The sequence below is a fragment of the Poecilia reticulata genome, linkage group LG17, assembly GCF_000633615.1.
Source record: "Poecilia reticulata strain Guanapo linkage group LG17, Guppy_female_1.0+MT, whole genome shotgun sequence".
In the NCBI taxonomy this organism is placed as follows: domain Eukaryota; kingdom Metazoa; phylum Chordata; class Actinopteri; order Cyprinodontiformes; family Poeciliidae; genus Poecilia; species Poecilia reticulata.
This window is the reverse complement of record NC_024347.1, coordinates 7,589,597-7,595,596: the sequence shown is the minus strand read 5'-3', so window position 1 is coordinate 7,595,596 and position 6,000 is coordinate 7,589,597. Positions and strand designations below refer to the sequence as shown.

At 37.9% G+C, this 6,000-nt stretch overlaps 1 protein-coding gene across 5 annotated transcripts in view; it reads right to left on the bottom strand.

The window, feature by feature from the left end:
- Positions 1 to 6,000, bottom strand: part of mast3a (microtubule associated serine/threonine kinase 3a) — a 74,507-nt gene that overhangs the window by 51,676 nt on the left and 16,831 nt on the right. The window lies entirely within an intron of this gene.

The following is a 6,000-nucleotide window of genomic DNA, read 5'->3' as shown; positions in this document are numbered from 1 at the left end:
ACAGGTTGTTTTTTTAATCATAAGTATTTTGTAATTACAAAAACACTTTTTTTAATCACAATAGTACTATTAGTACTATTGTGATTAAAAACAATAGCAATATTATATAAAATCACCAATTGCAGTTTTCTTGCTGATCACCATCACTAAAACCCTGACGTCAAGGTAAAGAATAAATAAAATACAAGACTAAAAAAACTCCTGTCTGCCACCCCCGCAACACAGATCCTCTCCTGCTGCAGCAGGCCTCCACACAGGGAGTCTTGCATCACCATGTTTCTCCCTCCAGACTATAATATGTGACATGCAGTGTGGAATACATGAGAAACCTCATCTCATGTTCCAGCAGCATTAGAGGTGCTAGAGGAAAGCTGGAAGTTTCGCCACTTAACGAAGAAAACAAACTGGAGCAAGCAACACGAAAAGACACAGGATGAGACAGGAAATGTGCAAACGCAAGATGAGAGGGAGAAGCCGTCAGATCTGGGAGGGAACTAAAGACGTGTCAACAGTGAACCAGAGCTGAGTGACTGAGAGTCTGAAAGGGGCTCTGTGTGGGGAAGGACTGACCTCACCGTCATTAAGCTGTGCTCTTGGCCAGGCAGAGTTAAAGCAGTGACACAGGACACGGCCATTGCTTTCTTACAACTTACTTAAGCTTCTGTGAAAGCTACCAATCAAGATAAACACCATAGGAACCATTCGCACCATGACTAATGGGTGTGTCTGGGGAGCACACTGTTCTACTTCCTTCAGGGGAAAAGTTGAGAGAAGAAATGTGAAATGTTCAGCAGTCTCTGCTTCGATGTGAGGTCATCCAGGAAAAACAAGCAGGGAATTTCAACAAGCTCAGTTATTTCACTGATTAGCATGGGAATTTCCTCTCTGGTCATCATGGAAAAGGCAAGGTTCACTTCCTAAATTGCTGTCTTAAATTGTTGAATAAAAATTTGTGGAGATTTGCTGTGTTGACTTTGAGTAAAAAAAAACAAAGAAAAAAACAAATGATGTATGTTTTAGCTTTGAGTGAAACTTTGTTCCATTCATGTTCAGATTATTCCAGTCAGTTCAACATGCGGGGGTAATTCCTGTTTCCTTCCATTTAAGATGGCTGCTAATAGCAGAACCAGTCATCTCAAGAATGTCCTGTGATGAATAACTGAGTCACTTAAGGACACCAGGAACATTCATCTCTGGCTAGCTTCAGTTGGTTATAAAGCCACTGGTGACTTATTTTTCACCTTCATTTAAACAAATTCTATTACCAGAATGACATCAAGTTGTGTAAAGCTAGAACCAGGGTCAGACTAAACTAAAGAAAGTAGATTTCAGAACTGCAAAATACATCGTGTCTCAAGACAGTATTTTCGAGACGGGATGCACCAATCTGATGATTTGGACCAATATCCATATCAGATATCTTGCCATATTGTATACATATGGCTGCTATTACCAATAACCACTATTTATCAGCAAGACTGCAATTATTCTGACATTCAGATAAAAATATTGACACATACTGCAGATAAAAAAAACAAGTTTGTAATTTTCAAACATGTATTATTTATATTCATAGAAAATCAAAAGTATTAATACAACTCAAGAAATTTGGCGAGAACAATGTTTGCAAACACATATTTCTTAAGAAAAAGTCTGGCCGAGGCAACACAATTAATAAACTTTGGTTATTAATGTGGGCCCAGTTTTACTAACTGGATCAATACTGATGTGTTATTTAGTAAATAACATTGGTGAACGCCAATGTTAATGCTGGTAGGTATCTACTCCATGTTGTTCCCAAAGTAATCAACCTTAACCATGTCAGGTTTAAGCTCACCTTAATAAAGTAAGCATACCTAATAAAGTGGCTGGTGAGTGAATATCCAACTAAACAGTAATGGGAGGCAAATGATGGGGAAAAAAATTTATAAATAGGGCAAGAAGTTAAGTCCTGTTCACACAAAGTCTCTCAATGTTGGAAAGAAGTGTGGTGGTGCTTGCAAACACGCTCAAATTAAATATTTTTTATAAATAAACACTTTTACCAAACAGAAAAAAAAAATTTATCAATTGTTCGACAAAATAGAAATGTGTGACTCTTACTATTGCAGCAGCCATTGCAATACTTAGAATGATGTAAAGCAGAGCATATTTGGTAACGTTAATTCCTCACAATGAGGAGAAAAAAAAAAGAATGTTCCGATTCAACAAGAACCGAACCACAAGAACCACTGGAACACACAGTTTGACCAATTCTGATGTAAATCCCCTTTCAGGGTTTCCCCCAGTGTATTATAAGCCTGGTGGCCCGCCATGCTTTGCTTAGGCCCCCCGCTTGTTTTTATTTTTAGGAAAATTAATTTGGGGGGGATAAAAAAAAAATCGCGGTAACACTTTATTTGAAGTGGTGTGCATAAGACTGACATGACACTGTCATAAACATGACGTAACATCTGTCATGAACATGAAGTCTTTATGAATGTTTATGACAGTTGTCATGAAGTGTCGTTTGGTAAATAATGACACTTTTAATGCAAAGTTGCATTAAAAGTCCATTAAAAGTGCCAACTTTGCATGGTTTTGTAAATTATGATAATTTAATGCAAAGTTGCCATTTTTAATGGACATTTTTGGATAATTAAATGGACAAATGGACAATTAAATTTAATAATTGATATTAAATTTAATTGTATTTTTTTTATTAGTTTTTTTAAGACTAGTTGTGGATTAAAATAGCGTTTCACTGGCCATGTTTTCCCTTAACATACAATTACCCAGTAATATTTTTACTTTTCCTGTCTACTTAACATCTTTAATACAAAAACACGGTGGACCGCCGGTAGACCGCCTCGGGGCCCCGACCACCAGGCTTAGCAAGTTTTCTGGGGAAAACCCTGCATTTTACATTCACATTGTCCTAGGTCAGTGTCTGAGTCTATCTGGTTAACTGTTTCCATGACAATGCTTATGTCCAAACTGTAAGTGTAGGACAAGAAATTACCAACTCATCAGCTTCTTAAAGCTGTAGCCAGGCCTGTCGTGATAAACAATAAATTACACAATAAATGAAAATTATTGACCTCATTTTAATTGATCGGCTTTATCGTTTCTTCCTTCCTTTTTCTCTTTCTATTGATGATATTGAATGAAAAAAAGGCTCAACTCCGGTGCTCTTCACTGACCCCTCCCTTTATCATTTCCTTAGTATAATGCCCAGCTCACATTATACAATTTTAGAATTGTCGGCTGATTGTCTGCCCGTTTTCAAAACCTGAGAAACGCACTAGCTGACAAAAAATCGTAAATATAATGGGTTCGATCGGGTTCAGTCGTGCTGAAAAGTCACCGGGTATATCAACTGCGGTAACAATTTCGCTCCAACTCCTCTCCTTGTCATTTCTGTGGAGATTCCTCTCACGAAATGTTGAATAAACATTAATGTTTCCACGTATCATCTCCGATGTCCACTGGACTCTCGTTGCGCCGTGTCAGCCGTTTGGGATTCCCCTCCGTGTTTCCCCTTCAGAAAGCACAAGGAGGATTCGTGTTTTCTGATTGGCTATCTGTCACATTCAACAGGCTGCGTTCTCACTCCCAGTCGGGGAAAACCCCACAGGCTGCAGTGATAAACTGGCCAAGACAATCCAAAATGTTGAATATGCCTGATTTAGATCGGAGTGGCCACGAGGTTCAACCGACTGGACCCGATCAGTCGTGACACACCACACTACAGGATGATCGTTGGACATTCTAAGATTGTCCTGAGGGGAAAATCGGGACAAAAAAATTGTGTAGTGTGAACTGGGCTTAAGAAAGGAGTGAACGATTGGATCAGGTTGTCGGAAAGGCCCATCTTCTCTACCTAAATCTAATGATTATTGAAGGGCAAGATGGTGTACAGACTTCGTAATCTGTACTCTTTTGGTTGAATGTAGTTTGGTTTTATGTTGCGTTTAGTTTTTATTCAAGTGCATTTTTTGTTTATGGAGACAGAGTCCATTTTATTTTTGTTTACCAGTTCCAGTGTTTAGTGTTTTTTTTTTTTTTAAATAAAGTGCATCTATTTTTTTGCAGGATATCAGGATATCACATGTCAATACATCAGTTTAAAATGGTCTTCAAACAATATTATTGTTTATCGCAATAATTTTTGAGACAATTAATCACCCAACAAAATTTGTTATCAAGACAGGCCTAGCTGTAGCCCATCAACCAGTGGGTTATTAACCAATTCCCAGTTATAAAAGCTAGGTTTTACCAAGGCTTTCAAGCAGCAGTGTGGATTGAGGATTTGGCTAAACTCTGCTTGGCGTCAAAAAATAGTTTCTCTTCAAAATAAGAGCCTGTTTAAACCATTGTGCTTGAGGTACAGTACAAACTTTTTGACCACATGGAATCAGTGATTCCATTTTAACAAGGTTGAAGATCAATACTAGACATTGACTGGATGGTGAAATTTTTGAAATTTTTAAACCATAGTGTCCTAGTACTCCCAGTATTCACAGCGGTTAGAGACTGAATCCACCTACAAAATGCTGAAAAAGCTGCACATACTTGAGACTCCCTCAAAATGCTTATAACCACCTATTTTCATAGTTGAAACACCAAATATAACTCAATATGCCCTAATATGCAGAGTGGAAACCGTCTCAGCATCATCACAGAAGCTAACATCTACAGTCTTGCTTATCTTTATTATTTAGGGTTCATCCAATCAGCACCAAAAGAAATGAAAGGTGCTGCTGCACCAGCTGCTTTGCAGATGCCTACCAATAGCATCTCAAGTAGAATTCAGCCTACATAGTTCAGCTTCAGCATTGTCTTTGGAATATTTAATATTTGCTCTGCAGAAAAATCTGTAACAGTTGGGTTTTCCGCAAATAATTTAGAGTCAAGTTCCATGGGGAAAAACTAATAAGAATAAAGAAAGAATTTAGTGAATAAGCAAATAATACTTTATACTTAACTATCCAGCAACCAGAGATGTCTTGAAGGAATGAAAATTAAGGAAGTACAACTAGGCCTGTCACGATAACAAATTTTGCTGAGCGATTGTCTAAAAAATTATTGCGATAAACGATAATATTGTTTCATGACCTTTTGACACTCATTTAATGGAAATGACTAATAATGAATGCGATTTCCTGTGATGGGTAGATACACTTTATTTTCAAAAAAACACATAACACTGGAACTAATAAACAAAACCAAAAACAAAACGGATTCTCAGTCTCCATTAACAAAAAACGTACTTGAATGAAAACTAAACGACAAAGTGAAAGAGGAAATAAATACTGCATTCAACCAAAAGAGTGCAGATTATGAAGTCTGTATACTATATTGCCCTTCAGTAATTACTAGATTTAAATAGAGAAGACGGGCACATCCGACTATCTAATGCAATAGTTCACACTACACAATTTTTTGCTTCTAAATCGCATACAACAATCTTAGAACGTTGGCCGTTCTAAGACTCTCACTGGTGATTTCATAACCGATCATCCTACAGTGTGTGGTGTGTTACGGTAATTTAAATCAGGAGGTTTCCCCAACTGGAAGCGTTAACGCAGCCTGTTGAATGTGACAGGTAGCCAATCAGAAGCGCGGATTCTCCTCCTTTTTTGAGGGGAAATTACGGAGGGGAATCCCAAACAGCTGACAGGGTACAACCCGAAGTCCAGCGGACATCGGAGATATGTGGAAACAACATTAATGTTTATTCAACATTTCGTGCAAAGAATATAGAAATGACAAGGGGAGGAGTTGGAGCCAAATTGCTACCGCAGTTGATAAATCCGGTAAGTTTTCAGCTGTTCTTCGTTAACGTGACATAAATAGGTTATAATGATTTTCATTCAGTCAGGACTCTAGCCAAATGCGTGACAGGTAGATTCTAGTAAAGCATTGATTAATGCCTGGTTTTAAAATTAGTTAACTAGACTTGTATCCATTATTTTGTGCCCAGGTGGCTGGACACCACATGGCACAATCGAACCGTTA